This window comes from Convolutriloba macropyga, chromosome 5, assembly GCF_964194025.1.
Source record: "Convolutriloba macropyga chromosome 5, txConMacr16.3, whole genome shotgun sequence".
In the NCBI taxonomy this organism is placed as follows: Eukaryota; Metazoa; Xenacoelomorpha; order Acoela; family Convolutidae; genus Convolutriloba; species Convolutriloba macropyga.
In genome coordinates, this window is record NC_134472.1 from 7,670,782 (window position 1) to 7,687,139 (window position 16,358).

At 32.1% G+C, this 16,358-nt stretch overlaps 1 protein-coding gene and 1 long non-coding RNA gene across 2 annotated transcripts in view; one reads left to right on the forward strand and one right to left on the reverse strand.

Moving 5' to 3' along the window:
• The window catches only part of LOC142339099 (ubiquitin-ribosomal protein eS31 fusion protein-like), a 353,720-nt gene that overhangs the window by 101,794 nt on the left and 235,568 nt on the right, over positions 1 to 16,358 (forward strand). The gene's annotated exons all lie outside the window — the stretch shown is intronic.
• Positions 12,786 to 16,358, reverse strand: part of LOC142339751 (uncharacterized) — a 4,444-nt gene continuing 871 nt past the window's right edge. Inside the window, exon 2 of the long non-coding RNA XR_012759029.1 lies at positions 12,786 to 13,068. This is a non-coding gene — a long non-coding RNA (uncharacterized LOC142339751). The remainder of the gene's footprint in view (positions 13,069 to 16,358) is intronic.

Consider the following 16,358-nt stretch of genomic DNA (forward strand, 5'->3'; position numbering starts at 1 on the left):
ATCCATCTAGATTTGTCTAATCATTAACGCACACCTCACCTGGGTCTAATTAACATAGTTCACTGATGCATATTATAACACAGCTCAACTATCCGATAACCCAACGAGCCAATAACAGAACCCAAAGCCAAAATAACTGATATAAAGTCATGCTCATATATAATTTAACTGAAATTAGTGTTTATCAAGACTCAATTGAGGAAGGAGTGATATTGGATAAACCCTCCGAAGAAACTGTTTATTAAAAAAAGGTTTTAGGAATATTCTTTTCTGTGTAGTGTTTTGCATATAGGATACACAAACAGCTCATTTGGAAAATCTTGACGCAACTGCTCGGAAATGTTCTCTAATTTCCTTTTTATTTATTCTGGTCTATTGCGCGTAAATTTCTTGCAAACTTTGACGATAGGTTGATGAAAGGGTTTCAAAAGTATTATTAGCAGGAGTGAGTTGATGAAGCCATAACTGATCTTCAAAGTCCGCAATCCGACTTCCACAAACCATAGCCGTCTTATCATGGCAAGGCTGTAAGAACCCTTACTCGTAATTGAAACAATATCTTCAACAATGTGATCTAAGCTCGTAGTTGACATAACACCATAAAAACTGGTGTCAATAAGGTCGTTATCTGATCTGCCTAACCAGAAGGCATCAATAGCGATGAAGATGCCATAAGGTACAGAGGTAATAACCCAGAAAATCCAAAGCGCGATGAACGTTTTTGTGATTAAATTGCTGCGGTCAACGGACCTGACAGTTTTGAGGGTTTTTGAAGTGCGCCAGTACAGCGTGCCTGATATTAAAATTGCAGGAATGTGAAACACAGACGGTATGGCAACTTTGTACACCAGATCATGAATGTAGCATCCGAAGCACTAAAAGAACAACAGATTCACAAAAGTGAACAAAATTGAAAAGAACAGAGATTCACAAAAGTGAACAGATTCACAAAACAACCAATTGCGATGAAATTTAAGATAAACCCAAATAAAAAGCTTGAAAGTAAATTCAGTTAGGTTAAAGGTAGTTCTGATTGTCGCGAGTATTTTTTTTTACAGTTTCAAGCCTAAAATCGATTTTGACTGTTTTACCAAAATTTTCGCAAACAAAATCAACTATTTTGTTGTTTTTTCCGCCAGAGTTTTGTTATTTTTTTAATCCATCTTCCTGTTTTCAGCCGATTAAAAACTGTTGGAAAAAACAATGCTTTACTGTTTTGAACAAGTTTTTTGCAAAATAGAAGACGTCATCCATTTGGTGCTCCCAAAATAGCAAAAATAGCAAAAACATTGAAAGTGTAAAAATTAAAGCAGAAAGATGCATTTTTCCGAATTCATTATTTGTTATTGCTAACTAAACATTTTATTTTAACGGAGTTAACTTTTTCAGTATTTTTAAAACCACTGAAGCGTACAAATACCGGTTTCATGGATTGAACATAAGATCATTAAAAGTCATTTTTGGTATAATGGAAATCATTTCTTATCTTTTCTATTTCCATTCCATATATTTTCAGCACAGATCATTTGAACTAACATCCTCTAGTAAAAGGCAATACAGAAGATGTTGAGAGTTAAGAAATTAAAGATCGCCAGGGTGAAAAACTTAATGAAATTGTTCATTTTAAAAAAAAATTAGAAGGAAATCGTTATCCAGTTCTGTTTATTTTGAAATTGCGCTGCGAACTGATCATTTCCCATCACTGAACTTTTCTGTAAATCATATATTTACGAAGCTCAATGATTGTGTCCTCACATAAAAAACGAACAGTGTTTTTGAAAGAGGAAAAAGTATTCTTTTCCTTTTCACATCACATAAGAATTATTTAGGATCTATTTCTTTGAAAATACTCAGAAGGGTGACCAAGCCAAAACGAAAGGTTTACTGGTAACCCCTGTTGCTCAAAACTAACTAAACATGACCTTTAAGAACAGCCTTTAACGTTACCTTACATGTTAGACACAAGTAAGGGCAGAGTATAAAAACTGTCAGAAATCTTAAGTATTCTGAAAAGGTTGTTTTACTTTCGCTTTAAATTACCATGTTAAGTAAATTTAAAACTGAAATTGTGTTTATTTAATCGGCAGACAGCTACAACGAAAAACTAGGCATCAGTGTTTTGTTAAATATAAGAAATCTGGATTTAGTGTAGCTACAATGTTTGCTGAAAAAAGATGTATATGAGTGGTACTTTGTGTGGTGAAACACAGGAAAATATTTAGCCAAACATTTGAAGGTTCGAAAATCATAAAAAAAACAAAATCCATGCTATTTTGTGTAAAGTGGCCTGCAAAATCACAGTATTTTGCCATTGAAATGAGAAAAGGAATTGAGTTTTTGACATGAGAAAAAGTGACAGCATCGGAATTTTTCTCGAGAAATGTTGAGAATTTCAGTGAAGATGTTCAGCTCAGAATGCAGGTCAAATGGAAGTAAAATGGAAAGATGGTGTGATCATAAGGCAACATCTGGAAGACTGCTATGCCATAAAGCATGCTCTCCATCATTCACTGATCAGAGTGGAGACTTTGGAAAACGATCTGAAGAAAGACAATTTGCAGTGCACAAATGTTGATCGAACAATGCACTGATCAGATTTGTCATCTTTCTAGAATGTTCTGATGACAGGACCATTTTCTAAATGATCTGATATATCTATTCACTTGCTGAAGTTATTGTTGCAAACGGATATTATCAATACACCGGAGGCAACTGTTTTCTTAAATTTCTCAGTAGAATTGACAAAAAATGCAACCACTCTATCATTTTAATTAAACACATGTCATAAAATGAAGGATTTGTATCAACTAGAAAATCTTAATGTCAAAAAATTCTCGTGTTACTTAATGCCCTTTACATCGCCAATTACTTCGGAATGAATTTCCCCAACTTTGATTCGATAGAAACAAGAGAGAAAGACAGGATAAAAATCACCAGAGAAAGGGAAAATCAAGCATCGCCTTCTTCTTATGTATCACATTGCCATTTTCATTGTACATTATTTAGAGAAAATAAAACGGACATTTTTGATTTCATATCAGCAGGCTCGTTTTTGGGCACAAATGACCAAGAAGTTCCTTTGATGTTGACAATAAAAGAGACAAAACAAAATGTTTATACTAACTGCCTCGTACATTGGAGGTATGTAGACAAATTCATCTGAAAACGGAACATTTGCAACATAGTCAATAATGTATATCGAAGGGAGGACAACACAAGCCCCAAGCGACACAGAATACAAAATGTTCCTTCGTTTTTTGGTGAGAATTAAGTGAGCAGTTACGCCATGACTGATGAGAATGTATCGTTCAACAGAAAGAGTAAGCATCAGTACCATTTGAGACCAGTAAGAAAAAGAATCTGGAACGTGTTTGAACAGAGCGTGAAGCCTGGCAAGTGTGCCAAGAGTTCCTTCAAATGATTGGAACCTGTTTTCAATTTGTCGTTCAAGTTTTTGCCTTTGATGAAAAATTTTTCATTGGTTTTTTTTTAGCTCTAATTCAATATTTTATATGGACCGAAATATAGGTAAGAGCCAGACCGAAGAGGATGAAATTGGGTATGGAACAGACGGAATAAATCCAGCGTGGGTAGGGCCAGAATATGGCTCTTTGGCACCGTACCCCCCTCAGGTCCCATACCTCTCTTGCGTCGTAGACCTCATCTTTGGTTACTTAAACCAATAAAATGAGCAGGCTGCAGTGGAATCAGCCAAAACGTGCCAAGTGAGAAAAAAATTGGCTGAGCAAGAAAATTTTTCGTAAAATTCTCAATCGTTGATCTTGAACGTTCATAAATGTAGTTCTGATGAGTTCTGAAAAATTTTTTGAAATCATCAGACTGTATAAATTGTTAACTCAAGCAGTCAGCTGCAGTTTATAAATGGTTAATAAAACTATGCTTATATTGCCCACTCCTTATTTATTTTCCTTTCAAATAATCTCAAAAATTGTAGAATCGTCAGCTGAATGTGTTTATAAAAGTGTTTGAGAAATCTGGTTAACAGTTTAAGGTAGTAAAATATCTTATCTAAAAAATGATTCTTTTTTAAAGCGTAGATTTTATTTAAGGTTTTTTTTCGCTAAAAAAATACCAATCGCTCTCACCAGATTTGATTCCTTAACTCATTTACCTCAATTGAAATTTTGCATATTTTGAGAGAGAATTATCGCAGTGAAGTATAATTCTCACGACAAAAATATGTACGACCAAGTTAGTATTAAAAAACTTTTATGGAAACTTGAATAATTTCTGTTGCCCGCCACTAAACAGCAGAAACGGAAATTTACTCTTTAATATATGAAAACAGGCAAGAACTTGAAAAGCCGGACTTTTCGTCAGAGCTGGTTTTGCAATACTGTGTGACGGCAGTGTAGGGATTACTGCAATGGTATATTCAGCTATTTTTTTACTCTTGTTTGCAACAATGATGCTTTTTTCCTTAGTTGAAACAAAGATATTGATTTTTTTTAATGAGAAGATATAGCCAAAATTCAAGCAAAAAATTTAAACAAAGTGTTGAAAATTGTGTCATGAAATCCCAAAGACAGAAACAAATTGCTTGCTAACTATAACGAGCTCGTTAGCGAGACAGCCCCTTGTTTTGTTGAAACATTATATATATATATATATATATATATATATATATATATATATATGTATATATATATATATATATATATATATATGTATATATATATATATATATATATATATATATATATATATGTGTGTGTGTGTATGTGTGTGTGTGTGTGTGTGTGTGTGTGTGTGTGTGTGTGTGTGTTTGCATGTATATATATAGCTCTTTTTTTAACAAAACCAGGGAATGGCTTGCTAATTAATGTCTGCGCTTACTTAGGCCCAAGACGTCAGTTAAAATAAAACGGCTTGTAAGATTCTGTGCGTAGCACAGAATTTTCCAACGTACCTCTCAAGGTTGCGGAAACATCGTCAATTGATGTCAGAGAAAAATTTGGACGTACACGCACACAAAATACAATTCACAAACGCAAACACAAAAATACAAATACAAGCCCCTAACTCCAAAAATTTTTTAAAAATTGACATTTGGCAATTGGTTTTTACTCAAGTTTTGTCAAGGTTCATGTAAGTTCCCTATGTTTTTCTTCTAGACAACTAGGTGTTGACCTTTTGAGGCAACTGTATCAGTAATCGTAATTTGGTCATTAAATTTCGAAAGGAAACTTTTTGAAGTTTTCGTGTTTTGTCAATTTTGCTCTGCATCATGGGACAATTTTTTTAAATCTCGTAGATAGGTTACCAGTCAGATTTAAAAATTATAGTTTTTTTATAAACATTTTTAAACCAAAAATTGTAGCAATTTTTTATAATTTTTTTCACGTTTGTTAACACTTAGCCCTCTGCTTCAATTTGTGTCTGACAAGTGTAATAACGTTTCTGTTGTCCCCAATTTTTGTTACTTAGAACGTTGTGTTCAGTTAAATTTACGGTTTTGCCCCTTCACTATTTGCAAAACTTTTTTTAAAGAAATGAAAAAATTCTAGCATTTTTTATGAATTAAAAAGTGAAGAAAAATCTCCGTTTTCACTTTTCAAGAAATAGCTCTTCGTTCTTTGTTTGGCGATCATTAAGCTATGAACTTTACAGACTTACTCGCAGACTCAAGTCAGTAAGAAAAGAGAAGTGGAAGTTAAATTGCATCTAATTTTCAAAGGAATAATAACTATGCATTTTCGTATTAAGTTTTTGATCAGTGAACTCTCTAAATTTTTAAATTTTCTCTATTTTGTCATAATTGAGGAACGTACTTGGAAAGATCTTCTCTGACAGTATAAGAAAATAAAATTTAAAGCTTTACCATATACAATTTTTTTACGTCTCCTTGGTTTTGATATTACTTATGTGATCAGTTTTTAGTAAATAAAAGAGTTTTCTCATGAATATTAAAAAAATGTTTTTTGCTTTTCATTTTATTTTTTCAAAAATCATTTTTAATGTTCTGAGAATTCTAAAATGCCTAAAAATTTAGTGCTGTCAATTTGTTTTATAAAGAGGAACATTGATGCTGTTTAGATTATCATACAAAATTTTTTTCTTTAAACAGAAAAGGACAAAGTAATTGTTTTTTTCTAAATTGCAGGTCAAATGGTTTTAATTCTTTTTTAGCATGAAACTATGAATTAAAATGTGAAGAAAAATCTCCGTTTTCACTTTTCAAGATATAGCTCTTTGTTCTTTGTTTGGCGATCATTAAGCTATGAACTTTACAGAATTACTCGCAGACTCAAACAAGTCAGTAAGAAAAGAGAAGTGGAATATAAATTTCATCTAATTTTCAAAGGAATAATAACCATGCATTTTCGTATTAAGTTTTTGATCAGTGAACTCTCTAAACTTTTAATTGTTCTCTATTTTGTCATAATTGAGGAACGTACTTGGAAAAACCTTCTCTGACAGTATAAGAAATTAAAATTTAAAGCCTTATCATATACAATTTTTTTCGTCTCCTTGGTTTTGATATTACTTAAGTGATCAGTTTTTAGTAAATAAAAGAGTTTTCTCATGAATTTTAAAAAAATGTTTTTTGCTTTTCATTTTATTTTTTCAAAAATCATTTTTAATGTTCTGAGAATTCTAAAATGCCTAAAAATTTAGTGCTGTCAAGTTGTTTTAACCAGAGGAACATTGATGCTGTTTAGATTATCATACAAAATTTTTTTCTTTAAAAAGGAAAGGACAAAGTAATTGTTTTTTTCTAAATTACAGGTCAAATGGTTTTAATTCTTTTTTAGCATGAAACTATGAATTAAAAAGTGAAGAAAAATCTCCGTTTTCACTTTTCAAGATATAGCTCTTTGTTCTTTGTTTGGCGATCATTAAGCTATGAACTTTACAGAATTAATCGCAGACTCAAACAAGTCAGTGAGAAAAGAGAAGTGGAAATTAAATTTCATCTAATTTTCAAAGGAATAATAACCATGCATTTTTGTATTGAGTTTTTGATCAGTGAACTCTCTAAATTTTTAATTGTTCTCTATTTTGTCATAATTGAGGAACGTACTTGGAAAAATCTTCTCTGACAGTATAAGAAAATAAAATTTAAAGCTTTACCATATACAATTTTTTTACGTCTCCTTGGTTTTGATATTACTTATGTGATCAGTTTTTAGTAAATAAAAGAGTTTTCTCATGAATATTAAAAAAATGTTTTTTGCTTTTCATTTTATTTTTTCAAAAATCATTTTTAATGTTCTGAGAATTCTAAAATGCCTAAAAATTTAGTGCTGTCAATTTGTTTTATAAAGAGGAACATTGATGCTGTTTAGATTATCATACAAAATTTTTTTCTTTAAACAGAAAAGGACAAAGTAATTGTTTTTTTCTAAATTGCAGGTCAAATGGTTTTAATTCTTTTTTAGCATGAAACTATGAATTAAAATGTGAAGAAAAATCTCCGTTTTCACTTTTCAAGATATAGCTCTTTGTTCTTTGTTTGGCGATCATTAAGCTATGAACTTTACAGAATTACTCGCAGACTCAAACAAGTCAGTAAGAAAAGAGAAGTGGAATATAAATTTCATCTAATTTTCAAAGGAATAATAACCATGCATTTTCGTATTAAGTTTTTGATCAGTGAACTCTCTAAACTTTTAATTGTTCTCTATTTTGTCATAATTGAGGAACGTACTTGGAAAAACCTTCTCTGACAGTATAAGAAATTAAAATTTAAAGCCTTATCATATACAATTTTTTTCGTCTCCTTGGTTTTGATATTACTTAAGTGATCAGTTTTTAGTAAATAAAAGAGTTTTCTCATGAATTTTAAAAAAATGTTTTTGCTTTTCATTTTATTTTTTCAAAAATCATTTTTAATGTTCTGAGAATTCTAAAATGCCTAAAAATTTAGTGCTGTCAAGTTGTTTTAACCAGAGGAACATTGATGCTGTTTAGATTATCATACAAAATTTTTTTCTTTAAAAAGGAAAGGACAAAGTAATTGTTTTTTTCTAAATTACAGGTCAAATGATTTTAATTCTTTTTTAGCATGAAACTATGAATTAAAAAGTGAAGAAAAATCTCCGTTTTCACTTTTCAAGATATAGCTCTTTGTTCTTTGTTTGGCGATCATTAAGCTATGAACTTTACAGAATTAATCGCAGACTCAAACAAGTCAGTGAGAAAAGAGAAGTGGAAATTAAATTTCATCTAATTTTCAAAGGAATAATAACCATGCATTTTTGTATTGAGTTTTTGATCAGTGAACTCTCTAAATTTTTAATTGTTCTCTATTTTGTCATAATTGAGGAACGTACTTGGAAAAATCTTCTCTGACAGTATAAGAAATTAAAATTTAAAGCTTTACCATATACAATTTTTTTACGTCTCCTTGGTTTTGATATTACTTAAGTGATCAGTTTTTAGTGAATAAAAGAGTTTTCTGATGAATTTAATAAAAATGTTTTTCGCTTTTCATTTTATTTTTTCAAAAATCATTTTTAAAGTTCTGAGAATTCTAAAATGCCTAAAAATTTAGTGCTGTCAATTTGTTTTATATAGAGGAACATTGATGCTGTTTAGAGTATCATACAAAATTTTTTTAGCGAGACAGCCCCTTGTTTTGTTAAAACATTATATAAATATATATATATATATATATATATATATATATATATATATATATATATAGATATATATATATATATATGTGTGTGTGTGTGTTTGCATGTATATATATAGCTCTTTTTTTTAACAAAACCAGGGAATGGCTTGCTAATTATTGTCTGCGCTTACTTAGGCCCAAGACGTCAGTTAAAATAAAACGGCTTGTAAGATTCTGTGCGTAGCACAGAATTTTCCAACGTACCTCTCAAGGTTGCGGAAACATCGTCAATTGATGTCAGAGAAAAATTTGGACGTACACGCACACAAAATACAATTCACAAACGCAAACACAAAAATACAAATACAAGCCCCTAACTCCAAAAATTTTTTAAAAATTGACATTTGGCAATTGGTTTTTACTCAAGTTTTGTCAAGGTTCATGTAAGTTCCCTATGTTTTTCTTCTAGACAACTAGGTGTTGACCTTTTGAGGCAACTGTATCAGTAATCGTAATTTGGTCATTAAATTTCGAAAGGAAACTTTTTGAAGTTTTCGTGTTTTGTCAATTTTGCTCTGCATCATGGGACAATTTTTTTAAATCTCGTAGATAGGTTACCAGTCAGATTTAAAAATTATAGTTTTTTTATAAACATTTTTAAACCAAAAATTGTAGCAATTTTTTATAATTTTTTTCACGTTTGTTAACACTTAGCCCTCTGCTTCAATTTGTGTCTGACAAGTGTAATAACGTTTCTGTTGTCCCCAATTTTTGTTACTTAGTACGCTGTGTTCAGTTAAATTTACGGTTTTGCCCATTCACTATTTGCAGAACATTTTTTAAAGAAATGAAAAAATTCTAGCATTTTTTATGAATTAAAAAGTGAAGAAAAACCTCCGTTTTCACTTTTCAAGAAATAGCTCTTTGTTCTTTGTTTGGTGATCATTAAGCTATGAACTTTACAGAAATACTAGCAGACTCAAACAAGTCAGTAAGAAAAGAGAAGTGGAAATTAAATTTCATCCAATTTTCAAAGGAATAATAACCATGCATTTTCGTATTAAGTTTTTGATCAGTGAACTCTCTAAATTTTTAATTGTTCTCTCTTTTATCATAATTGAGGAACGTACTTGGAAAAATCTTCTCTGACAGTATAAGAAATTAAAATTTAAAGCTTTACCATATACAATTTTTTTACGTCTCCTTGGTTTTGATATTACTTAAGTGATCGGTTTTTAGTAAATAAAGAGTTTTCTCATCAATTTTAAAAAAATGTTTTTTGCTTTTCATTTTATTTTTTCAAAAATCATTTTTAATGTTCTGAGAATTCTAAAATGCCTAAAAATTTAGTGCTGTCAATTTGTTTTATACAGAGGAACATTGATGCTGTTTAGATTATCATACAAAATTTTTTTCTTTAAAAAGAAAAGGACAAAGTAATTGTTTTTTTCTAAATTGCAGGTCAAATGGTTTTAATTCTTTTTTAGCATGAAACTGTACCAGAACTGCATTTGATGTATCTAAGTTTACTAAAAAAAACTTTCTGTTTTTTACTTTTTATTTCTACGTGATCAGTATTATTTGCCAACGGGATCGATATTTTCTTCCTTTTAAATTTTTCCTACCATATTTTATAGAGTACACGTTTTTCAAAAACCTGAAAACACCTTGTTTTAGATTAAATGAATTAGAAAGAGTAGAAAAAGATGTTTTCGTTTTTTTCTGAATGATGTACAGACAAAAAGTGAAAAATTGATTGCCGAAAAAGAAAAAAGTCAGTCGCGAATATGCATTCCCCCATTTAGAAAATAATTTTGCTACAATAACCTGAAATTTAAATCATTTTAGTTTATTGCAATCCAATGGAAACGCGTTTCTAGTTTTTACTATTTTTAAAGTAACCAACATAAATTCATAAAAGCCTTCACTTGCAGACATAAAACCACAAGTTTTGGTTTATCGTCTACTTACTATTTACTACTACTTACTACTTATCGTTTTGATTGAAATACGATTAATCCATAACGCAGCAGAGGTATACTCAATTTTTCTTGAGCAAATCTGCCCGATCTGTGTAGCTCTTGCTCGTTTCTCCTATGTTAATTCATTGAAAAAGAAACAAAAATGCGAAAAATAGATACATAATCAAGTTCGGCCGAAATTGAACGGAATTGCTGAAAACGTATTCGCAAAAGTGTCCAAAATTTAAACGAGGGTTTTAGATACAAGTTTTGCATCTTATTTTTTGCTTGCTATGCAGACTCTCTAGCAAGATTTATGTATCTTATTATCGAAGTAAGCGTAACTCTATTCTGCATTGAATGTATCTGTAATCCGCATTTATTATATCTATAATCTTCAATTGTGCCAAATGTAATGCGCAACTTTCAGCAAGTAAAAGGAGTTTAAAATTTATTTTCAAATCAAATAGGACGTAGATAATTTAAAACTACTTTTAATTGTTTTGAAAAGTAGGGCAACAAAAAGAAAAGCTATACCAAGTATTCCACCAAAAAGATAAACCAAGCACGCCCAAGAATAGAGGTGCATAAAAAAATTGGCACTAAATTTTTTTGCAAAAAATCGATATTAGACTTCCTCGAGCAACCACCAATCTTTAGGCTGGTGCCACTCAGAACTTTGCCACTCAGAACAGATTTTAGTTTTTATGCTCAAGGGTTGATGCGGCCTTTTCATCAGTAGGCCTAGCTTTTAGGTGAAATTTCCGTTTATGAAATGACTGTTTCTTCTGTGGAAAATTATTAACTTTTCATGATCTTTCATAATCACTAAAACTCAATTGAGACGTTTTTCCGCAAAAATTGGATAGGAGATTAATGTTTTTTCCTTGTGTATTTGAATTAATAAGTGCCGTTCAATTGAGTTCAGCAATCGAATTATTATTCATTTGAGTGATTCAGTATTTTTGCCTCTTTTAACAGCTGTCTATTGAAAGGTGTCTGTGGAAAAGTGTCTTTTGATAGCTTGTGTCTCCTTTAATTTTAATTTTTATTGAATTGCTGATTAATCTTAATTGAAATGGATAAGGGTTGGTTAATCTCAATTGAAATGGATAATGCAAGTAAAATACAATAATTAGCTGATAAAACAGATAGAAAACAGTGCAAATTAAATTGGCAAGATATATCGCTGACAATGTATTCGATTTTTTACTGAAAACCTCTCATTCATTTTAGCGATCGCTCACTGACACGTTCACACTCTTAAATAACTCAAAGAATAAACTCGCACCACAGCTAATGCGATGAAATTTTTTTATAGACAGTTTAGGCGATAGCTAAAAAATGTCTACTATTGTAATAAAGATGTTCATGTACCTCACGTAAAAAAAAAGATTTTAAATATCTGGATTTGTGGAGTTTTGGAACCCTCTCTGTCTTCAGCTTCAAGGAGCTGCACTGCACCCCAGCAGGTAATTTTTTTCCGTCTGGTGAACGCACGAAAGTCTGGACATGAACGCCTGATGGTCTGGACATGAGCGCACGATGGTCTGGATATGACCGCACGAAAGTCTGGAAATGAACGCACGAAAATTTTTCGTGCGTTCATGTCCAGACTTTCGTGCGTTCATGTCCAGACCATCGTGCGTTCATGTCCAGACCATCGAGCGTTCATGTCCAGACCATCGTGCGTTCATCCGTGTTTCCAGACCGTGTAATTTTGAACCCACGACACCCCCTTCATGCGTTCATTTCGGTCAGGACATATCTGGTTTTGGTCTGGGACCTCAGCCTGCCCGGAGTACGCATGCATGGAGTATTCAGCAATGAAACATGTACTTTGAATTCGGAAATTTTTTCTGAGTCATAGTCTGTTCATGACAAACTATATCATGCCAATTTTATAAAAGCATGATTAATTTTATTGGATTCAAACAAGCTGGTTTTGCATTCTTAACTTTCAAGTGGCGTCATATATTGCATTCTTATCTTTCAAGTGGCGGCATATATTGCCGCCTTGGCTTATAATTACCCGCGTTATTCGCTTTATGTAAACAAAATGATCTGTCCTCGCTACATGCTCTGTCTGATCGTCCTCACATTACAATTACATTTATTACATGCTGCCTTCAGGATGGCCCTGTTTTCAGGCAGCCTGGTTATGAAATGGCCATTGAATATGTGACTGCGCCACATGGCACGGATGGCGGAAAACATGCTAACCTTCCGGAAAACAAAAGATTTGGAGAAATGTTAATTTACGCTCATAAAATAATGAGAACAATTGTAATCAGATGGAAATAAAATACATAAATAATGAAATAGTTGGTTCTCAAATATTGAAACAGTTTGAGTTAACATATTGAAATAGTTCGAGTTAACATATTGAAATAGTTCGAGTTAACATATTGAAATAGTTCGAGTTGGATTTTCCTTCTTTCACCTTGTATTGCGATGTTCGTTCATTCACTTTGTATTGCCACATTCACTGAGACGCGCATTGAATTCGGGTCATAAATTAAGCTAAGGCAATTTGGTAAGGCTCTCTCAAACTCTCATACTAAGCCTTTGATACCCTTATTGGGATTAAAAAAGAAAACTTGAAATTCTTTTTGATATCATTTCGTGATTGTAGATTCTTAATGAGGGTGCTAGATTCTTAATTAAGGGCTAGTATGAATAACTAAAATAACATTGATTGGTAATGAGGGGATACAAGCGATACAAAAATACAGATTGTACATCCGCTGCTCAAAATGATAAAAAACTTTTATTAAATTCTGAGATGTTATTTGTTGAATAGGAGTCTGTATTAATTATTGCTGCGTCTCTTTGAATGAAAGTAAAGGAAAGTCAACTCCAGAGTGCGGAAGTGATTGCGACGTCATATGGTCCAAACAAAAAAGGACAAGTCCTGATCACTAATCCAAAACAATTTTTTTGACTAAACAAAAAACTAGAACATACATGCCCAGATTGGACTATGAATGGATTGGAAAAAACATATACAAAGAGAATCAATCGAAAAATTCAAAAAAACAGTAAAAATTCAAGTTAATTTGCAGCATGTGAACAAAGAACCACTAGCGAGAATAGCGAAACTTTATTTAAACACCACTTTCTAACTCCTCTTTGAAATAAGAGCAAAAAAAAATACGCCAATAAACCAACTGCTTTTTGCTCCACGTCCAGTTTCCTTGTGACCAAAATCGCAACTCAAATGTGACTTGAAAAATGATTAACAAAAGTGTGAACAGTTCTGAATGAAAAACAAAAAAATAAACGGAAGACTCAGGAATCGACTCGAAGCAAACGTTAACCTACAACCTACCCAATAACTACTTGATCAAATTAGCAACATCATTAAAAATTCTATTTGAAAAAACAAAGGGAGGAAACAATATCAGGGAAAAGGGAAACTTCTAGAAAATTCTTAGAAATTTCATAAGTTGCGACTTTAAAAGCATTGTTATTAATAGATTGTGTGATATTTGTGATATTAAATTGCGTTAGAAAAACGCTATCAGAAAAGAATGGGAAAAACAACGACACACCTCGAAACCATTAACGTTAAAAAAGCGTTCAAAATTTCGAAACCAAAAGAATAGCTCAATATTGTACATAAAACTCTAATATAGGATTGAAATTGTCAAAAATGCTCCCATAAGTATAGTTATTCGTCAATATGGTTTAGAAAACCGATTTTACACGAAAAAGTAAAGTTAACACTAAAAATCTGCCTCAAAAAGCCGCAAGTGATCAGAAAAATTTGCTCATGTCTCCAAAAATGTTACACTTACTTTTATCACTCTCTCTCTCTCACTCAAAAATGAGGCATGAACAAAAATTGCTCTCTGCTCTTCAATTCAATCAGCTGTTTGACCTAAAAACTTAGTTTCAACGTGCGGCATTGACTCTTACATCCGGTTAAATTAAACTCCATAAAAACATCGATCAAAAAAGACGCTCTACCAATCCACTCCGAGTGTCGTAAAAAAACAACGCCAAATACAAATTAATTTCTTTGAATTGTAAAAAACCAAGAGAAGACCAATATTAGCCCCAGTTATCGCTGCGCGGCTATCAAAAAAATCAGCAGCCCTGTAACTGCCGGCTGAGAAGTTGAGTGGCTTTAAATGATAGTTTTTTTTACACGAACTAAAGAAGTAAAAGCTGTCTTAAAAAGAATCAAACAAAAATCAGACATAAAGTCAGTCGAACAAAAAAATTGCATCAAAAACCCCTAAAGGCACAGTACTTATTCGGAAGAACGACATTTGTTGTCGGTTCAACAGCATTTTGTCAATTAAAAAATTCTATGCGAATTATTTAATAGATTAGATCAGAGTCCTGTAGTTTATTAAAATTTTAGAAGGTGGAACTAAAAACTGGAGAAACGGTTTTCAAACATAAACCGACAATGTCGGAAGAATAACTCATGAACTACAGGCGAGGCAATTTATTTATGGTCTTTAGTATAGTTCAATTTTTCTTTGTGATATTAAATTGCGTTAGAAAAAGGCTATCAGAAAAGAATGGGAAAAACAACGACACACCTCGAAACCATTAACGTTAAAAAAGCGTTCAAAATTTCGAAACCAAAAGAATAGCTCAATATTGTACATAAAACTCCAATATAGGACTGAATTTGTCACAAATGCTCCCATAAGTATAGTTATTCGTCAATATGCTTTAGAAAACCGATTTTACACAAAAAAGTAAAGTTAACACGAAAAATCTGCCTCAAAAAGCCGCAAGTGATCAGAAAAATTTGCTCATGTCTCCAAAAATGTTACACTTACTTTTATCACTCTCTCTCTCTCTCACTAAAAAATGAGGCATGAACAAAAATTGCTCTCTGCTCTTCAATTCAATCAGCCGTTTGACCTAAAAACTTAGTTTCAACGTGCGGCATTGACTCTTACATCCGGTTAAATTAAACTCCATAAAAACATCGATCAAAAAAGACGCTCTACCAATCCACTCCGAGTGTCGTAAAAAACAACGCCAAATACAAACTAATTTCTTTGAAATGTAAAAAACCAAGAGAAGACCTATATTAGCCCCAGTTATCGCTGCGCGGCTATCAAAAAAATCAGCAGCCCTGTAACTGCCGGCTGAGAAGTTGAGTGGCTTTAAATGATAGTTTTTTTACACGAACTAAAGAAGTAAAAGCTGTCTTAAAAAGAATCAAACGAAAATCAGACATAACGTCAGTCGAACAAAAAAATTGCATCAAAAACCACTAAAGGCACAATACTTATTCGGAAGAACGACATTTGTTGGCGGTTCAGCAGCATTTTGTCAATTAAAAAATTCTATGCGAATTATTTAATAGATTAGATCAGAGTCCTGTAGTCTATTAAAATTTTAGAAGGTGGAACGAAAAACTGGAGAAACGGTTTTCAAACATAAACCGACAATGTCGGAAGAATAACTCATGAACTACAGGCGAGGCAATTTATTTATGATCTTTAGTATAGTTCAATTTTTCTTCATGGGTGCAAAAAAGCTTGACCCCAACGGCGTTCGAACTAGTGACCTCCGGATCCATGGCCACCCGCACTAACCACTGCGCAACGTCACTTAATTTTGCTACGCTGCAACCGATTTTGTATTAGCAACCAGCTTTACTTCGGAGCACTAGAGACCACTCAAAAATGATGCACTCGAGAAGTCAAAGAATGTTCTTGAAGAAAAACTCAAACTTGTCAAGCGCAAAATTTGCATAAACAAAGACACACGTTTACAATAATTGTTATGAACTTCCTTCAAGAGCAGATAATTAAACTCTACCTTTCATTACAGTAATC